Source organism: Schistocerca nitens, chromosome 1 (genome assembly GCF_023898315.1).
Source record: "Schistocerca nitens isolate TAMUIC-IGC-003100 chromosome 1, iqSchNite1.1, whole genome shotgun sequence".
Lineage (NCBI taxonomy): Eukaryota > Metazoa > Arthropoda > Insecta > Orthoptera > Acrididae > Schistocerca > Schistocerca nitens.
Genome location: NC_064614.1, coordinates 432,021,842 through 432,044,245, shown reverse-complemented (window position 1 = coordinate 432,044,245; position 22,404 = coordinate 432,021,842).

The window sequence follows — 22,404 nt, the reverse complement described above, 5'->3', positions numbered from 1 at the left end:
TGATTTGCCAATAGGATATTCGAAGGTCCAATATGGTAAAATACCAAGTATTATGGAACTTCAACAGTTGTTTCTCCAGGTTTTCAGGCCTGATTCGAACTGGTACTAGGATCTTATTAATACCTTGAGCATTGAGAACCAATCTTACTCATTCATCTGGTTTACTTACAGGCAATATGGGGCTACAATAAGGTGAAAAGGAAGGTTGAATGCTCCCCCATTTAATCATTCGATTGATTTCTTCTGGTACTATCTCTCCTTATGTCCAAGGAATGGGATATGATGATACACAAAAAGTTTCATATAGCTAAACATCTATTTTGTACTGATAATCCCTGATAACTCCAGGATGTTTTCCAAATAGATGTGCATACTTAAATAAGAGATCTGTAAGTTCCTGTTGCTCATTTAAGGTGCTGGACTCACTTACCTTTTGCTCTACTATTTCATAGTTTAATCTGATTCTGGCACTTGTTCGTTATAGTGAGTGTTCAGAAATAATACAGTAGGAAATACAAATAGAACTGTCACATCAGACACTTCCTTCTGCTTGACCTTCTTGTCTGACGATTTTATTAAATCGACAGATAATACTCGTTCATTTATGCTGAAGTAGCATTTAACACTTCCTACATCAATTTGCACCTAATAAGTTCTAAACATGTCCATCCCAATCAAACAATTTACTATTAATTTGTCAATGATGAGGAAATTACATTTGACAGTAAAGTGTCCTATTTTCAATGGAATAAGTGCTTGTAACTTCACTACTTTTGATTTGTTTCGTGGCCGTATGTATTCTACAATTCTGCACTGGGAAAGTGGGAATTTTACCTCTTCTCTTTAACTCTTGGGAAAATTCAGTTGACATTAAGTCGTTTGCACCTGTGTCTAGAACTAAGGGTACTTCCATTTCAAATATCACTGTCTTTATAACTTTCTGTACCCACTGTTCATACACGTTTTCCTGGACTTACTCCTCATGGCGGTGTAAATCATCTTGCATGTCACCTTGTTCGTCGTATCTCGTAAAACGTGTTTGCAAGTGTATTGCCCCCTGTCCCTACCTGGCAAGCAGCGTGGGGCCTCACTGTGACTGGTTGGAGTTTTCCGCCAGTGCAAGAGCATTGACCTCGATGTGACCAATGTAATTTCAGCTAGCTGTAAAGTGTGTGTTGTGTTACGCCAATTTGTGTCATTGGCTAGGCGTGACCTATCTTCGCGCGAATCCGTGTTGATAGTTGCCAAATTATATTCCACGCTATTATATTGTCCAAAGATTGGATGTGGCACAGCGTGTGGCATTTGATTGTTACTGACCGCTTGCCACTGCATCTACTGCCTGTTACTACTTATGGGCAGCAGATTGCCATGTGCTGGCGGATCGTAGTTCGCTTGTCTGTTGTAATAGTTCTTGTTCTGATAACCTCGCTTAAATCTTTTTTTCTCATTTACATTGCCATATCCGTTCCCTTTTTGTTTGTACTGTGTCGGATATGGTTGCCATGCATGTTGTGTAGTAACATTATTATTTACAGGTTGGATTCCAAAGGCAGATTGATGTGTTTGTTTATCTGCTGCTTTATGCTGTCATGATGCCTCTTCATAAATCTGGTCAGTGGAATGCAAAACTGGCAGAAAGTACTCAGTGTCGTGTTTTGGTGTGGTCACTAGTTTTTCCCTTATGTGTGGCCAAAGTCGGCTCTTTAATATCTACAATACATCCGCCAGTGATATGGAATTGGTCCAATATCTGCTCTCATTTAAATAGTTTTCGAAATAACCCTGCAAACTTCCATGCTTGCTATGAAATGGAGCCAGATTAAAGACTTCACGTCTTAATCTTTCTTGAATGGCTTCCGACAAGTACTTGTTTAAGAAAGCCCATTCCTTTTGCTCATAACTGTGACAACGTTCTGCCATTTCAGTGGCCCACAAAAGAACGTCATCTTGGGTGTAACCAACAACAAATTTTATCTTTTGAGCCTCTGTCCAGTTACGCGGAAATACATTGTGGAATGCACTGATAAAAACTACCTGCTTCATCCACTCTGTCAAATACGTAGGAAACTGCCTATATCCAAGCAAGCGTTCATCGATGAAGATGGATGCTAAACATGCGGCATTATCAGGCATTGGTGTATTGTTACATGTGTGCGGAGCACTGTGTGACAACTGTGCATGTGTTGTAGGTACTGCTGAGGGTAAATTACGAATTTTGCAATCTTCACTTGCGCTCGCTATCGGGCTTGTGACAAGATGTGAGTAACTATTACACGCATCTGTCTTGGGCACAAGCAACTGAATATTAGCAACCTGACCTACTTCATTTAATGATTAATTTTCCCTTTTCTTCGTGGTCTCTTCTACCATGTGTACATACGCTTTGTATTCAGATACTACCTTCTGCACTAATGTACTTCTTTGATCTAAGGTACCTGTTTTTGGTTTTTTAGTGATATCGTCTAAATTTTTCCCTATCTGAGCTCTTTCTCTTTCGGCACATTCAGGCTCTAATTCCAAGTTTTCTACCCTTAATGTTAGTTCCTCTACAGTCAATGGTGAACCTTCATAGCCCTTGTGTAGTTCGTTGACAATAGTGATCACTTTCTTTGTAGTATTACACATTTGGTTTTGATTTGCTCTTATACACACGTAAAAAAAAGTTTTGCATCACCTCAGTTCCGAGAGTTCCGGAACCTGTACAGAAAATTGGAATAGAGATCAACATAGAATAAAGGTGGTGGTCCAGATTGCAGTACACACCGGTACATCTAATTCCCAGTAGCACGTCCTCTTGCATTGATGTATGCCTGTATTCGTCATGGCTTACTATCCACAAGTTCATCGAGGCACTGTTGATCCAGATTGTCCCACTCCTCACGGGCGATTTGGCGTAGATCCCTCAGAGTGGTTGGTGGATCACATCGTCCCTAAACAGCCCTTTTCAATCCATCCCAGGCATGTTCGATAGGGCTCACGTCTGGAGAACATGCTGGCCACTCTAGTCGAGCGATGTCGTTATCCTGACCGAAGTCATTCACAAGATGTGCTCGATGGGGGCGCGAATTGTCGTCCATGAAGTTGAATGACTCACCAATATGTTGCCGACATGAATGCACTATCAGTCGGAGGATGGCATTCACGTATCGTACAGCCGTTATGGTACCTTCCACGACCACCAGCGGCGTACATCGGCCCCACATAATGCCATCTCAAAACAGCAGGGAATCTCCACCTTGCTGCACTCGCTGACCGTGTGTCTAAGGCGTTCAGCCTGACCGGGTTGCCTCCAAACACGTCTCCAATGGTTGTCTGGTTGAAGGCATATACGACACTCATCAGTAAAGAGACCGTGATGCCAATGTTGAGCGGTCCATTCGGCATGTTGTTGGGCCCATCTGTACCTTGCAGCATGGTGTCGTGGTTGTAAAGATGGACCTCGCCACGGACGTTGGGAGTGAAGTTGCGCATCATGCAGCCTATTGCGCGCAGTTTGAATCGTAACACGACGTCCTGTGGCTGCACGAAAAGCATTATTCAACATGGTGGCGTTGCTGTCAGGGTTCCTCCGAGCCATCATCCGTAGGTAGCTGTCATCCACTGCATGAGTAGCCCTTGGGTGGCCTGAGCAAGGCATGTCATCTACCGTTCCTGTCTCACTGTATCTCTTCCATGTCCAAACAACATCGCTTTGGTTCACTCCGAGACGCCTGGACACTTCCCTTGTTGATAGCCTTTCCTGGCACAAAGTAGCAATGCGGACGCGATCGAACCGCGGTATTGACCGTCTAGGCACGGTTGAACTACATGAACATGGAACTGATCGGCTGTTGGTGCCCTCCGTCTAATAGGCGCTGCTCATGCATGGTTGTTTACATTTTTGACCAGGTTTATTGACATCTCTGAACAGTCCAAGGGACTGTGTTTGTGATACAATATCCACAGTCAATATCTGTCTTCAGGAGCTGCTGTACGAAACAGAGGAAGGTGAAACAGCAATGTATTTTGACAACGTAGTACGGACACTGACTATCGGTAATGCAAAGCACAGCTTATAACAACAACAATAGTATCACCAATGCGCTGTTACAGCAATTACTGACAAGTATGAACACGAAATTCAATACAGTTAGCCAACAGCTTAGTAACTTGAACGTGGTTGGAAAGCTAGAAAATCTAAAAACGGAAATGCAAAGTCTCAATCTAGCTACAGTAGGGGTCAATGAAGAGAAATGGGAATAAGACAAGGATTTCTGGCCGTGTAAGATAATATTAACAGCAGCAGAAAATTTATGATGGTAGTAGGATTCGTTATGAATAGGAAGGTAGAGCAGAGAGTGTGTTACCGTGAACAGTTCACTAACAGGGTTCTCCTTATCAGAATCGACAACCAACCAACACTGACAATGGTAGTTTAGGTATACATGTTTACGTCGCAATCTAAAGTTGAAGAGACAGAGAGTATGTGAGGATATTGAAATGGTAATACAGGGCGTAAAGAGAGATGAAAATCAAATAGTAATGGGGGACTGGAATGTAGTTGTAGGAGAAGGAGTAGAAGAAAAGCTTACAGGAGAATGTGGGCTTGGGACAAGGAATGAGAGAGGAGAAAGACTAATTGAGTTCTCTGATAAATTTCGGCTTGTAATAGCGAATACTATGTTCGAGAATAACAAAAGGAGGAGGTATACTTGCAAAAATCTGGGTGATACAGGAAGATTTCGGTTACATTACTTCATTGTCAGACCGATATACTGAAATCAAATACTGCATTGCAAGACGTACCTAGGAGCACATATAGCCTCAGATCACAATGAAATAGTGATGAAAAGTAGGTTGAAGTTTAAGAGATAAGTCAGGAAGAATCAATACACAAAGAAGTGAGATATGGAAGTACTAAGGAATGACAAGATACGCTTGAAGTTCTCTAATGCTGTAGATACAGCAATAAGGAATAGCTCTGAGGACAGTAAAGTTGAAGAGGAATGGACATCTCGAAAACGGGCAGTCACAAGTGTTGGAAAGAAAAACGGAGGTGCAAAGAAGGTAACTGCGAAGAAAGCATGGGTAACAGAAGAAAATTTCAGTTAATCGATGAAAGAAGAAAGTACAAAAATGTTCAGGGAAATTCAGGAATACAGAAATACAAGTCGCTCAGGAATGAAATAAGTAGGAAGTGCAGGGAAGCTAAAACGAAATGGCTGAATGAAAAATGTGAACAAATCGAAAAAGAAATGGCTGCTGGAAGGACTGACTTAGCATGTAGGACCGTCAAAATAACCCTTGGTGAAATTAAAAGCAACGGTGGTGACATTAAAAGTGCAACAGGAATTCCACTGTTAAATGCAGAGGAGACAGCGAATAGGTGGAAAGTGTATACTGAAGGCGTCAGTGAGGGGAAAGATTTATTTGATGTGATAGCAGAGGAAACAGAAATCAATTTAGAAGAGATATGGTACCCAATATTAGAATCAGAATTGATGAGAGCTTTGGAGGACTTAAGAGCAAACACGGCAGAGGGGATAGATAACATTCCATCAGAATTTCTACAATTATTTGGGGAAGTGGCAACAAAACGACTATTCATGTTGGTGTGTAGAATGTATGAGTCTGGCGACATATCTGACTTTCGGAAAAACATTATCCACACAATTCCGAAGACTGCAAGAGCTGAAAAGTACGAGAATTATCACACAACCAGCTTAACAGCTCAAGCATCCAAGTTGCTGACAAGAATACACAGAATATATGGAAGAATGGAAAAGAAAATTGAGGGTGAGTTAGATGATGATCAATTTGGCTTTAGGAAAGACAGGAAAAGTAAAGTCACCAGAGAGGGATTTCTGATGTTGTGGTTGATAATAGAAACAAGACTAAAGAAAAGCTAAGTCATAGTCATAGTATTTGTCAACCTGGAAAAAGCATTCGACAATGTAAACTGGTGCAAGACGTTCGAAATTCTGAGAAAAATAGAGGCAAGCTATAGGGAGATGCAGGTAATATACAATATGTACAAGAACCTAGAGGGAATAATAAGAGTAGATGACCAAGAATGAAGTGTTCGGATTAAAAAGAGTGTAAGACAGGGATGTAGTCTTTCGCCCTTACTGTTCAATCTGTACATCGAAGAAGCAATGATGCTAGTAAAAGAATGGTTCAGGAGTGGAATTAAAATTCCAGGTGAAAGGATATCAATGATACGATATGCTGATTAGATTGCTATCCTGAGTGAAAGTGAAGAAGAGTTACATGATACGCTGAACTGAATGAGCACTGAATATGGATTGCGAATAATTCGAAGAAAGACGATAGCAATGAGAAGCAGCAGAAACGAGAACAGTGAGAAACTTAACATCAGGATTAATGCTCACAAAGTAAATGATGTTAAGGAATTTCATTACCTACTTCCTAGGCAGAAAAATAAACAATGACGGATGGAGCAAGGAGGACGTCAAAAACAGACTAGCAATGGCAAAAACGGCGTTCCTGGTCAAGAGAAGGCTACTAGTATCAAACATAGACCTTAATTTGAGGAACAAATTTCTGAGAATGTACATTTGAAGCACAGCATTGCATGGTAGTGAAACATGACCTGTGGGATAACTGGAACAGAAGAGAATCAAACATTTGAGATATGCTGCTACATACGAATTTTGAAGATTAAGTGGACTGATAAAGTAAAGAATGAGTGGTTCTGCACAGAATCGGAGAGAAAAGGAATATGTGTGAAACACTGACAAGGAAAAGGGACAAGGTAATAGGACATCTGTTAAGATATTAGGGAATCACTTCCATGGTACAAGGTGGAGCTGTAAAGGGCAAAAACTATAGAAGAAGACAGAGATTGGAATACATCCAGCAAATAACTGAGGACGTACGTTGCAAGTGAAACTCTCAGAAGAAGAGGTTGGCATGGGAGAGGAATTCGTGGCAGGCCGTATCAAACCAGTCAGAAGACCAATGACTCAAAAAAAAAAAAAAAAAGAAGCAGAGGTACAGGCAATGCTGGATGAAAGAAAATCTTTCCTGGGAATCTTCTGCAAAGAGAGATATGCTCTAATTAAATGAGAGTATCAGTGCCCTAATAATTTACTGGGTTAAGATTACTATTTTAAATTAATGACTTAGTCAATCCAACGAAAAGATTCTAGAGTGAGATTACTGACACGTAATTCTGTTTATCTTTATAGGTTTAATTTATTAAATGACAACATCTCGTAAAGAATTATACTGCACTTACATGGTGATAACACCCCAGATCACGTAAGAAACAGATTGCCCAATCGCTTGGTCTAGCAGGCAACCCTTGTCAGGGAACAGCCACCAGGCGGCAACAGCGTCACACCCTTACTTGTGGCACCAACCACTAGATGGCACTCCGTTCTGTGAAATATGTGGCAACATCGTCCGAACGCATGCAGCTTTCCACCATTTGGCGTCTGTGAAGTACAGCTGTTTCTGACATACCGGTGCTAGTGGATCGAGTCGTCATGTCGAGGGCGTGCGAGTATATCAACTGTGGAAGGAGTAGACGGACAAATCCTGAACTAAAAATGTTCAGATTTCCAGTCAAAGATCCTATCTAAATTTTGTCGATCTTATATTCTGATATAACGTGGCAGCCCTTCCTGTACAAGAATCGTAGCATACAATTTTTAAATGAAATCTTTGCTGCGATTTGGACTTTTTTAAACTGTTTATTCACTGCAGTATTGTAATTTTGGCTGTAGAGGTATTTTTGTGTGCAATGTGAAAACTGAAACAAATATAAGATATGGATAACAAAATGCAAAGCATAGTGTGGTAACATTTGGTAAACAATTTAAGAAGCATTACCTTACAAGACCTTTCCCTTGGTACTTGAAAATGGCTCTAGAGCTGAAATCGCAACAGTGAAATAAATGAATAATAGCCGTCATCTAACTGCTAGGTCATCGGTCCCTCTAAATCCTGGTATATACTAGAGCGAACGAAGTGAACGAGTGTAAAAGCTCGTTTACACTGCAACAAACGAGTATTCATAGATAATTCGCCAATTTTCACTGCCATTCGTTTATACTTGTGAACAAGCGTTTATACTGGAATGAAGGGAGGAGAATAGAAGAGAACGAGCATAACATGCAAACTATAGACGCTGCCTATTTTAATTTTTTTTATCTGTGCGCTAATAATCCTCTCACAGCTTTCACTCGAAAACAACACTACTTATAGTAACAGTTCTGCGCGAGTGCGGATATCCCCAGTAATAACTGTGTTGCAGATAAAAGCGTACCTCTGTTGCGAATATTTGCGGGTTATCTTTAAACTGTACAAAGTAAATTTTTAACATAATTATGGTTTGCCGTCTGTGGCTCTTCAAAGTTGACACCGCCAAAATATGCTCGAAAAACACGCTTCCACTTGTATATTACCGCCTTTGCAGCCCCCTTTCAACAACAATCCAAAATTCATCGTTTTGTGCCACTCATATATCATTTACGATAAGTTACATGCAAAGTAAAAGAATTTAAATTTGAAATGACTGTCACTGAAATATGTCCAGCATTAATTCGCATCATAACGGAGTGCGGATTTTGAAAACTTTCTAGTGTTAACCTGCACATGGAGATCTTTTTTACCACCACGATCCGTATGAGAAGAGCTGTATAGCAAAGAGGAAATAGACGGCATGGAAGGCGAGTGTAAAACCTATGTGACTGCAATACAGTCTGCATTTAAACAGTAACTCGTGAGAAATGTTTGTGTGTTACGTTTCATTTATTTCATTTCGCATATGATTGTGAGAAATAGACTTGGTTTGTAGAATTACAGGAGCTAATCTACATTCTTAGATTGAAAACTCGGGAAAAACCACAGCCGATCATGAGCTACTACAGTCAGCAGTGTGACGAATGCATTTCGCGCCCAGCGCTCTAGCCGAACGCAAATCAGCGTCATTCACGTCACAGAAGATACAGCGTTGCCAATTCCGCGACATGGACAGGTCAGTTAGCATTGTAGCGTCGCCTGCGACATCTGTTGACCGACGGGAAAACTATTTTTTCGAGCCGGCCGAAGTGGCCGCGCGGTTCTGGCGCTGCAGTCTGGAACCGCGAGACCGCTACGGTCGCAGGTTCGAATCCTGCCTCGGGCATGGATGTGTGTGATGTCTTTAGGTTAGTTAGGTTTAACTAGTTCTAAGTTCTAGGGGACTAATGTCCTCAGCAGTTGAGTCCCATAGTGCTCAGAGCCATTTGAACCATTTGGACTATTTTTTCGGTTGCTTGTTCTGCTGTAAGGACGGTCAATCTGTTTCTTACGTGATCTGGTATAACACTAAACATTGTGGGTTATGTGTGGAGGGAATATCTACTGTTTTGTGTTTACCCAATGATATGGTTTGGTTTGTGTCACTTTTATTAACCTGTTATTTAACATTGCCCCTTATTTGGGACACGAATGTGTTATTTATTTCTGCCAAAGCAATGAAACTTTCAGCTTCGATTGTTGTATCTAAAGGTTGAAATGACTGCTGTAATGCCTGAAAATTGTAAAGAAACACTTTTCCTCTAATTAGATTACTTTAAGAACCGAATTAATTTGCCTATTTTCTATATTCGCACTTTGCTGCACTGTACGCCTGCTGGTAGATTCTGCATGACATGAACAGTGATTTAATTGTCTGGGTGCGTTTGCTATTAATGTACAGATGCCCATGTCCAGTGTATTTCAGATTTCCTGAAGTAAGTGCAATATCAATTTGTTTTATACGTCCCAGTAATGGAACAATGGCATGTTTTATTATCACTTCTATGTAGATGCCCCTATTTGCACACATCTTACATACGAAAATTATTATTTACATTGTTAACATCTGCTTTCTTTATGTGGTATGACGCTTTCTTCAGGCTTAAGTAATAGAATGGACTATACCATTTCCATTTTACAATTTCAGTTGGATGCAAAATATGCAGTGTGGACTTACAACTGACGAAGTTCTAGCAGAACTGAAGAGCTATGAAGTGAGTGAAGACCATGTTGATGGCTTAAAATTGGTGATTGTTCTACTCATTATAGATGAAATAACAGACAAAGGAGACACTGAAGAAAATCCACTGAACTATGACTGTACTGTATGGGATGTAGCAGGTACTTTACAACTTATAACCAGAAGGGATGAAGCTAACGTCACCGATTTACCTCTAGATGCTACGCAATGAAAAACATTAGGACACAGACTGGAAAACACAAAACACACCAAAAAACCCAAATATGAGTGCTATTCATGTGAACCAACGTACACAGATACTAATGAACTAGGTAAGAGCAACGAAAATTACGTTGCAAAATGTCTAGCAAATAAGACATTACCTCAGGAGTTTGAGGATTTTTTCCTGAGCAATTAGTGAATATTATTAGCGAACAATGGAAAATCTATGCTTGTCAAACAGAACAACATAACTTTTCTTCTTGCCAAAGAAGAGCTAGCATCCTTTATAGACATACTATTTCTGAATGGTTATCATAAGCTTTCCCATAAGAGTATGTATTGGGAACATACGTTGATCTACTGGGCAATCAGATATTGCTTTATAGGTTGGGTACAATATCAAAGAAGTTGTGGTGGCCATTATTCATCCAGATGAGTGATAATCGCCGAGTAAACACATCGGACAGATATCAGATTGCTAATTCAGATGAGAAACTCTCACTTTTGGATGTCCAAGGGAGAACAGTGATGCAAAAAGGGCGTTCAAAAATTTTGCACAGTCATCTCCAATTTTTTTATTTTTTGCAGTAGGAGAATGAAATTTTTTGTGAATATACTCGGGACATTTAGCTATAAGCTGGTATATAATAGTATTTTCTTTTATTAACAGGTGAGCCATAATGGACCGTGAAGATGTTTGGTTGCGACAATGGTCTGTGATTGAGTTTCTCTTCAAGGCTGGCGATGACTCTGCCACATCATTCATAGGAAGTTGCTCCCTGTTTATGGGGAGGACACAGACCACAGCTTCAGGGTCAGCTCATCAGACTACACCATCAAAATGCCAAACCCCATACATCCCTTATGACGCCGGAGAAAATCAAGAAAATGTGTTGGAAAATTGTTCCTCATCCTCTCTACAGTCCAGATTTGACTCCGTCTGACTTACCTCTTTGCTCGCCGGAAGGCCCACCTGCGTGGTAAAACATTTCATAGTGAGAAAGACCTTATTTCCTGTGTCAAACGATGGTGTAAAAGTCAATCCCCAGAATTTTATCAAAGTGCATTTACATCATGAAAAGAACGTTGGGCCAGATGTGTCACAGCTGATGTAAGCTGCGACGAGTGGGTTCAATGTATAGCTATATGTTACAAGTATGTTCCCAAAACATTTCTTTCTCCTCCTGGAAAAAACAAAAAAAATTAATAACGACTGTGCAAAACTTTTTGAATGCCCTTTGTACCTTTCAAAGAAAATACGATAAACACCAAAATGCAGAGGACAACAAGGAAGCTAACTGATGGGAGTACCAGTGAGGAAATAATTATGTTTAGATTCAGGAAACCACTCTGTTGTCCCAATTACAACACAGAACAGATGTGCATACTGCAAGAAAAAAACGACAATATGTGTAATAGATATAAAGCTGTGTTTTGTTTTATTTCATACTGAATAGACACTCAATACTATTAAAATAGTACTTTTATTTTGTTTGTAATGTGTTTCATACTTTTCTACACCAACATTAATATTTGCATTTTGATAGCTAAATTTTCCAATGGTCAAAAAACGGGACAGCCTATAGTTACAGTACTAATATACCGAAACTATATGAAACACTATTTTTTCATTTATCATCAGAGTATCACATTAATGTCGAAAAAGTTTAAAAAATAAACTAATAAAGTTTTGGCCACTAATGGATTAAGGGTTGTTAGCTTAACTTAATATATGTCGTCATGCACATTATTATTTGGCAATACTTAATGAATTTGAGAAGGGATTAAATGAGTGACTGTTTGGAGCAATGTCAAAGTAGCTTCCAGTCATTATTTTTTTGGCTTTTTGGCTGTAAAATGAACTATTATGGAGGTTTACTGAATACCATACATGAACGAAATGTATAATGCATTAATGTAAATGAAGTGAATCGAGTAAATACACTATGGTATGCTCACTGAAAGGGCAGTAGACATAGTTGTTATAACAAATGGAAGAGTGTCATAAATCAGATCCCTCTCAGTGAAGCCTAGTTGCATTGGCTTACTTTAACGAACACTGTTGAAGCAAGAATAACAATGCATGAATATATAGAAATATTATAATATTAACAGAAATTACTCCAATATAAAAATATTTTGACATTAACTGAAGTGATTCCATTAATTACCAGAACTGATTTCATTGGAGTCCTTATGGTTATTTGACTTTGAATAAATAAAGAATAATAATGACTATGGACAGTAATACAAAGAAGAATGTTTATGATTACATGATGTAATTCATAAAATAGTCGTTTTCTAATGCAAAATCAAGAATTTATGAATGTTTTGAGTAGAATAATTAATTAATTAATTAAAGAAAGGTCAAATATGATTTATGTTCAAATATTGTTGTATATACATGAAATGATTGTAATATGTATTATTTGAATTAGAGTACTTAAAAATAGTATCATATTTACTCACTTATATGGCGTGCCTTGTGGGAGGTTACAGAATTTTTGCTGAATTAAATTCAGGATATTTCCCTTGAATGCCAGACTGAGAATTTTTCTGTATCCTCTCCATCTGTAAATGAGCACATACATTAGCAGTTCATTTTATGTTAAACATTATAATTTTTAAATCATTTGCATGTGTATTATTTCTATGTACTGTACACATATGATGTTATGTGTTAATGCGAATATTTGTTTTATACTGTCTTACTTGTCTGAGGTACTCCTTGGGTGGAATGTGGCAGTTGGAGTTAGCCAGCAGACACCATTATGTTAAACAGCAAATGCAGCATAGAGCTCCCAACACTGTATGGGCTGTTTAAGGAGAGTCATGGAGAGTCAGGGAATTGGCAACAACAAGAGTCATCAGTGAAGGACCAAGAAAAGAACAATTTGTAAAAAGACTTTAGAAGAAATTCATTTGAATTAAGTCTTCACTCAAAATACATGTCTGTAGTTGGTAAATGTTTGTTGTTAATATGAACTACTTGAAAGTCATTTCAGGAGTAAAGGTATATATATATATATAAGGCAGTGGTATACAGGGAAACAGCTAGCGGTATTAGTCAGCTTCCCTGTATAACAAGGTATATTATTCGTTCGCAATGGAAAATGATACTGAGAACAAACAGACAACATTATCTGTCATGGAAAATAAGTGGATAAGTTATGTATAAATATACGCAGATGGCACCAAAACACCAGAAGGAACAGAGTATGTGTTCTATTGCCCATAACAAACACTGTGGGGAGATATTCAATTCCTTGTGAAGCCTCCATTTATACAGCAAAAAAATTAGCAATTCGTGAAGTGGATCAAGGAAAGAATGTCTTGAAGTATATGCCATCGAAATGAGCTCCACAACAGCTCAAATTACAGAAAAGGTGTTGTGTTCTTGTAGAGATCATGTAGACATGCCTAAGGAGAAACTGAAAGGTGAGTGGACTCAAGAAGGGCTCATCGATGTGCAGAATATATTGAAAAGGGTAAATGGGGATTTGGTAAAATCTGACTCCTTCATCTTTATCTTCAATTGCATAAAGCTCATGTAGAACATCAAAGCAGGTTTCCTTCACCTAAGTGTTTGGCCCAATGTCCCCAACTCAATGTGCTGTTTTAAATTCCAGCATTTGGGCTACACCACCTTAGAATGTAAGGGTAAAGCTACTTTTGGCAAAGGTAGTAAGGCTGGCCATGATGGAGTTGGTTGCTCCTCACCTGGGAAGTTTGCACTGGGATGACCGTGTCTGCAGGAGTAACTGAAGTGTCTTCCTTGAATAAGGGAAGATGCAGAAACTTAAAACATGAAATTGCATCCCATATGGTGAGGCAAAGAAGATCTAAAAGGCCATACGGCCTCCCGCATTCACTACATCTTTTGCATTGGCCTTTAAGAGGACTATTTCTACAGCCAATGCTTCTATGCAAATGGAGGTTTGGAGGTTGCAAGTGTCAGCAGTAAAACCTGCGTTTGTCAATATACTTGTCAGGCTGCAGTTGTTTCAGAGCCTGTAGCTCCTCTGAGAACATCAGAGAAAGCCATAGTTACCATAGTTGTGGAGGTCCCAGTATCTCCAAAGGCAGAGTCTTGTAAAAAATCCACCATAACTTCTGTCACTGCTCCAGCAGTTACCACAAAGCCATCCCAGACCAAGAAAGCAAATGGGAAGTTTCCACCACAAACCAAAACAGGCAGTAGACTGTCAGACATTGTCGATGTCACGACTGCTCTGGTGTTCCTGCCTCAGAGCCAAAAGAATTCGAAGTCAGGCCAGGGCAACCATGTTGCAGTACGCAAACTCTCGACTTGTTGTGGGCTGCCCACTATAGTGGGAAGACAGGGTGTAGGTGAAACCGCTGTGATAAAGGGCTCCCAGACTACAGAGTAACATGAATGGGTTCAGGGTTCACATGTTGGAGAAACTTCTGGCACAGGCACAAGCCCTGCGATTGTGTTTACAGGTAACACGTTTTAAAGGCACTGATGCCCCTGTGCTACCCAACAATACTGTCCACTGTAAGGATGACCTGACTAGCGAAAGAGCCAAGGGAGATGTTGCTGTGTTTGTCAATACCACACATCACCTTCTGCTCTGCCCTTGGTTACTGACCTATAAACTGTAGCCATTGAAGTTCACACGAATCACAGGATCACTATCTGCTCCCTGTACTTACCTCCATCGGATCCAATAAACTCTGAGGCACTCGCAGTCCTTATTGAACAATTTCCCCGCCCATTTATCCTAATGAATGATTTCTGTGCTCAAGCTATACTTACCCCAGTGGTCGAGTCTTGGAGAACCTCGTGATGTCTCAGGAGCTGTGAACTTACTTTACAAAAGTATGGGAAGTCATCTGGAGGATTTCCAGTAAACACAGTTGTGTACCAATAGCTGCAATTCTGAACCAGGGGTGTCTCCAATCAATGCCCAGAGACATTGTTCAGTTGCTGGGTGGTCATTTTGCAACAACTACAGACAATGAAAGCTAGGCACTGGTGTTTCTTCCAAAAAACGCCCAGGGACATTGCTCAGATGATGGGTAGTCATTTTGCAAAAACTACAGCCAATGAAAGCCAGGCTCTGGCGCTTCTTCGCTACCATGCGACTGAAGATAGGGGCAATTCCGAATCTTACAACTACCCTTTCTCCATGTTGGAGCTTGAACTGGAGCTGTCTGAGATTTGTGATACTGCACCTAGTCAAGATCTGATCCTGTACGGCATGCTTCGATATTTGCCAGCAGTGTCAAAGGAAATCCTCCTTGAATGTTTTAATTTAATATGACAAACGGGTAATTTCCCCAGTTCTTGAAGAAAGGCAATTTCAATACCTCTCCTCAGACCTGGAAAGGACCACAGATATCCCAGCAGTTACCAGAATACTGACTTAACGAGTTGTGTGGGAAAGACCCTGGAGCGAATGATTAACTGGCGTCTGGTCTAGGTGTTGGAAAACAGACCACTTCTTAGCCACTCTCAGTGTGCGTTCTGGAGACTTCGGTCCACTATCGAGAACCTGAGCCCACTAGAGGCGGCTATTCAACGGTCTTTCCTACACTGTATTGCCATATTCTTCTTTATCAGTACAGCACTACTTGGAGACATAGTTTACTTGTCCAACTGTGGGCCACCGCCTCATCTTCATATGGTTCTTCCCTTTTTAGGACCTGAGTTGGTGACATGCTATCAGATAGATTTGAAAAGGAGAATGGTGTCCTCAAGGCAGTATTTTAACCATAAACAGTATCACATCTGCAGTAAGGAGTTCTGTATGGTGGTCCTTGTTTGTGGATGGTTTTGCTGTTTCCTGTTCCTCCTCCGATATTGTAAAAGCGACCAATCAGACGCAACTTGCGGTGCAGAGGTTAGAGAAGCGGGCTGCAAAGACGGATTTTCAGTTTTCTGCTGGTAATTGTGTGTGTGTTCATTTGAATCGTTTTTAATCGTTCTCATCGTATTGCTAATTTACCCGACATGCATTGGAGGGACTCCGTTCTACTTTTTAAACATTGAGATTTCTGGGCCTCATTTCAAGTTATCATGGTTATCACACTTGAAGGATCCGAAAGCTAGAACCCAGAAGGGGCTGAATAACGAAAAGTGCGTTTTCCACAGGTCTTGGAGAGCAGACAGGGCACGTCTTCTCCAGTTTTATGGGGCTTTTGTGCGTTCACAGCTGGATTATGGATGAACAGTGTACGGGGAAGTGAGGCCTTCTTACCCTTAAGGGTATTAGGCTCGCTAAGATTGCTTACAGGACCAGTCGCATACCCAGTTTCTGTGCTGAGACTGGGGAACCGGCTCTGACTTCACCCATGTACCGTACTGTACTGTTGATCGTCCATGTCTGGAACGATTTTTCTCCAACAGTCCATGAGCCACAATGCCATTTAGGATCCACTAGCGGTGTGTGCTGGACACACTCGGTGTGGAGCAAGTACAACCCCAAATCCACAGTTTAACTGTCTGCTGCCCTTGTTTCTGCAAAGGCCCAGAGTAATTTTAAATTTGGTGCATTACAGGAGAGATTGCACTCCTTCTTCTGTTTTTAATGCGATATTTTCTGACATTTTATATGAGCACTAAAACTATATGGCTTTCTTCAGGATTGGTCTAAAAAGGTGGACTTTGCTCGTTGGTCTGCTGTTTTCCCAGATCAAGACTTTACTGTCATCGATGCAGAATTACAAGCGATCTTTTGGGCACTGGAGCAGGTGAGACATTCTTCCAAAGATAAACTTCTTGTCTGTTTCGATTATCTGAGTGCCATGTCTTTTGTAAGTGATCAGCCAGTGACATTTCCATGCGCCTTTCTTTTAACTCCTTTGTCGTATTACTTGTATTTTATATTATGCATAACTGCTTTTACTCTTTCACCATTGGTTTAGCGCATGTAAGATGGAGTGGTTGTGTGGTCAATTAGAGTGCATGAGTGTGCAACAATTTTAGAGGTTTGATTCACGTTCGTTCGTTTTAATGAGAGTAATGGCGCTGATAACCTCGCCACTGAGTGTCCATAACCTCCAAGCTCCCCAACATAAAACTGTAATGATAATAACTAGCCTCTTGTTTCTTTTAAATTATCAGCTGTATTATATTATGTGTGTAATGTTGTGTATTGCTATAATGGCCGAAAGACAATAAAGTTATTGTTATTATGTTCATATGTAATCCAAACTGCCACAAAAACCATTGTTTATTGGAGTCAGAATAAGCAGATGGCACCAGAGCTCCATGGTAAAAATGCAGTTAGAACATTGATATTACTCCAGTCATCTTTATAACATTAATGTTGTCTATTCCTTAACACACAGTCAAGACAGTGAAGAAGAAGCCACTTTAAACAGTATAATTTAGGCATGCACCAAATACTGGCCACAGCAAATAAAATTATATCAAAAGTTGAACCAGGTAAAGACTTCCTTTATGACAACCACTACAGTGTTATTAAATATGAATGGTAAAATGATTTATCACATTACTGGAGCATATCTCAAAGAGACAGAGCTCAGTATAGGCCAATTCACACTAGCTATCACAGCACTGCCACATCAGATGTATTCGTAATGTCCATCACGTTACATCAATTCAACTTGCATGCCTGACCTCAACTGTTTTTTTCCTTGTTTACTGCAGTCTTTGAAAAATGACTGCTAACTATTTTTATGCACACAGTGCACATACACAATGCTGTTACTTATATATGTGGATGCTGGAGACCACATTTGTATGAAAACGACAATTATCTGACTCTTGTGATTTGTAGCTTGCAGGGAGAGCTTGTATATGAGAGAAGGAAGACAAGGATGCAAAACAATGCAAAAATATAGTGTGGGTCCACAAAATGTCATTGCATGATACAGAAGGTAATGTCACTGCTTCAGGAAGAGGAATCTGCATTGTATAAATATTTTAGAAAGTAATAGCACTAGTTTTTTCATATATTACATCAAATTACACACATAATTACTAAACTGGCCACAGAATTATGAGCTGCTATCACACCTCACAGAAAATTGTTTTCTGTAAGGTTAAGTTTAGTTGCCAGTCCAGTGCAAATTTTTGTGCGATAGTCATATCTTCCTCAATACCTTGCCCTTCAAGATATATACGTTTTTAGTACCTTTTGTATTAGGTTTTTGATATTTCAAGTGTCTTATTTGTACTGGGATTAGATGGTGAAACCTCATAAACATTGACCACTGTTGCTTGCAAGACTATTTGACACACAATCCAGGCAGCTGCATAACAATAAATAAGTCTGCCACAAATAAGCAAACAGTTCCAATATGTTACATGATGTATACCTTCAAAAGATAACTTGTCACTGTTGCAATGTCTGAATGTTTCAGTCACCTTTTTTGTATCAAGCATTACAAATACATGAAAACATAGATAAGGTCCATTTTCTTATCAATCTGGTTCTACCCAAGGTACTTTTTTCACTACAGTTTGGAGCCATGTTGCAATCTATTTCACTCTAAAATATATAATATGGTACTGGTGTGTTTAAAAATCCTCTAAAATCCACTTTAAAAAATGTAAAGTACACTAATGCTGTACAGTTCAGACTGCTGCCTCACAGTTTCAATTAATGTTCTGCCATTAAGTATAAAATTATAAATTTTAACAAAAGAAACAATGAAATGAAACAATTTGTAACACATAATAAAAATAACAAATGATGAAGTATTAGAATAACAACTGATATCAACCGTGAAAAGCACAATGAAACAAAGTATGAAGATGGGTAGATACGATCAAGACTGTGTATCAGGAGGGAATGAGCATGGGGTCACGTGATCAACAATGTATGAAAACGTCAGCCATCAAAACTTTCTTCCCGATAATCCTTGACAGTACTGTGACATGATGTGATGGCCAGTGTGAATGCTGACATTTGAAATGCATTGCGAAGTGCTTTAATGGGACTTAACGTGATGTTACAGCCAGACTGAATTGGCTTTATTCGGGTACATTTGACCAGAATGGTTATATATGTGCATGATTCGACATATCACATTGAGGCCAATTCATGTTGACTGTCACATCATACACATCCCATCCATCAAAATATTCCGGAATGTATTTCAAAAAGCTACAACCACACATACTACCACATCACATTACATCACAGCACTCTCAATGTTTCTCGGGAAGAATGTTTTGACAGCTGATATCATTATCCAATTTTGACCACGTGACCCCAAGCTCATTTCCTCTCGATACGCGCACTCATCCTCCAACTTCACTTTGTCTTGCTTTTCGTGCTTGATATCAGTTGTTTTTCCGAGTCTTCTCAATTCGAGTATTTGTTGTAAATTGTTTAGTTTCGTTATTCATTTTGTTAAAATCTATAATAAAATATTAATTGAAGCAGTCTGAATTGTACGACATGAGAGAGAGGAGGTACTCAAATCTGTTAGGAAAGAAGAAGTGTGGTACATACATATTAAACTTTCCCACATAGTGTTGTAATTATCATGTGTCAGACATGGATTTTCAGTAGTACTTGTAAATTACGTTACCTCTACAACATTTATAAAATGGATTTTAATATTTTACAATTAAATGGATTGCAATATGGCCATCGTTTTAAGTGAAAAAGGTACTTTTGGTAGAAACACATTGATTAGTAAGTGACAGTTATTTGCATGTTGTTAGGCATTTGTAATGTTTGATAAAGAAATCATGAAAGGGGGGGGAGAAGGATATTGGTTGAGATACATCTACTGCACAAAAATTTGCCCTGGAATGACAACTAAACTTAACCCTTTCAGACCCGATTTTTTATTTGCTTATTAAAAAATATCTGACATCATTTTTACATTCAGGTGAGTCTCCTGACAACATTTTTCTAAGAAAAAATTTCATATGATCTCTAGTTTTCTAGATATTTAATGTACACAATTGTATTCATCAAGTCTCAAGCTTTATGTCATACATTACGGAGATTAACACTGTGGATCAAGTATGCCACTCTTTATTTCACTTTAAAACAGAAGAAACAATAAAAATAATTCCAAATTACAGTTATTATTTAAACAACAATGATCAAAACACTGATTTTAAGGTTTTGTATGAAACTGTAAAAGAAAATTCTGTCCTTTTGGAGACATAAGTGTACTTTACATTTTCTGCACTGAATTCTAGAACGCCCTGTACATTTTGGAAAGTTGCAGTGACTTGGAGCTCCTACATCATGCAAAGGCAAATGGTCAATGGAATCAAACTGTATCTCTGTAGCTGGTCATAATTCTCCTCTTTTTCTTGGTATGACTCTCATGTCATCAGACAGTCACTTTCTTCTGGCACAGTATCAATCCATCTGCTACCCTGATACGAAAGGAAAGAAGGTCCATTTCCTTCTTCTTTGGGATAAACAGGTTGTCTGCATCTCGTCTGTATGCCAACCAACTCTGCACGTTGGCAAAGTCAACAGCGTGAAAAATCACACAGAAAGACCATTTTCGAGATCTGATGAAGAGTCTGTAGTAGCTTATCAATTGATCAAATAGTTCCACACGATCCATTGCATGATTATATCTTCTCAATATTTCAGGTCTTTCTACTTTCACCCATTTATGGTGTTTTTTGTCACAACGCTCAACTTCATCCACTGAGCCTATACCAACAAACTTTGAACACAATACAACTGTCCTATAGTCTAAACACTTACACATGGTAATGTCATCAGCACTAGTGATTATTCTCAGTAACCTCTGGTTTGTTTCATTACTGTTTTATCATCTAAAAAAGGTAAGTTCTTTCCAAATCTGTTTTGACGGACAGTACCTGCTGCACTGATGCCTTGAGATTTCAGAACTTGAAACAAGTGATAAGGTGAAAAGAAGTTGTTGAAGTATAATTTATGACCTTTACTTTTTCAGAGTGGAACAGAAAATTCTAAACCAACAGCAGGACCTAACCCAAATTTTTTACAGTATGCCGTATTTAGTTCAGTTGTAGCACCTTGATACAAAAGAAACTCATGCACTATTCGACTCTTTTTCACATGAAGACTTTGATTCCCCATGGACTTGGTTTCTGCTTGACATACTGCTTTGCAGAAAACTTCCCAGTGAAAGGAATAATTCCTTCACTGACACTAACATTCTCTTCTATAGGAAGTTGACTGCAGCGTTTTCAAATGGCTGAGTAAATTGGCCTAACTTTGTAAAATTTATCTTTATTTTCAGGTGGCTTTTCCGGATTGTTCATCAAGAGTAAATTTGTTCATAATTCTAAAAATCTGTCTCTTGACATGTTTTCCCAAAACACATTTACCTTCAGGCGTGTATCCCAATACATTCATAAACTGGGAAATTTCAAGGTGCCAGTCAATATATGCAACCAAAATAGCATCTCTAGTGCTTGAGGAGTTGTCTGCTTGAATGAGGATTTGCCTCGTTGTAATGCATAAATATGAGTGTGTGCTGCCATGCTAGTGAGCAAATAATCTGGTATATATCTTTTTTAGTACTGCATTGGAGAAGACAAGAGAGATTCTTCATAATTTGGAGATTTGTATGTTTCTGCAATGGTACTTAGAGGCTTTCGTTTCCATTTTATGGATTCTTTAGGTGTCATCATTATGTTGTCACACAGGTTATGCAATTCTGGGTTGTTTTCATTGCATAAAAAGTTCATTTCAGCATCCACCACCTCTCCATCATCATCATCTTCAGATATGGTGTCGCTACACACATCATTCACGCCCACTTTATTTGCTCCAACACGTTTTACTATTTGTGGAGCTTGCCTTTCAATAAGTGGTACACTGTTATCCTCATCTCCACTCAAACTAATGTCAGAAACGCCACCATTTTCAATTATGTCCATAATCAAGTCCCAATCTTTTTCCACAGAAAGATATTCCTTATCCATATTTGTAAGTCAAAAGCCAGCAATATAAAATAAAATCATATGTACAGGTCACTTATTCTCCTACTTGCTGCTGGTACCGAAATTAATGGAAAAATTACCACACATAACTACCATAGCCATGCAACTATAGCTGAGACACATTTTGTGTTATTTTTCCTATTTTACAACATTAAGCACCTGTTGTACACAAATGTGTACATTAATCTTACCTGACACATAACACAAATATGAATTGAATGAAATTGCTGAAAATTCCACTGAAAGAACGTCTAATGTTTCCAAAAGAAGGAAACCACACAAAACATTCATAGACGAAACTCAC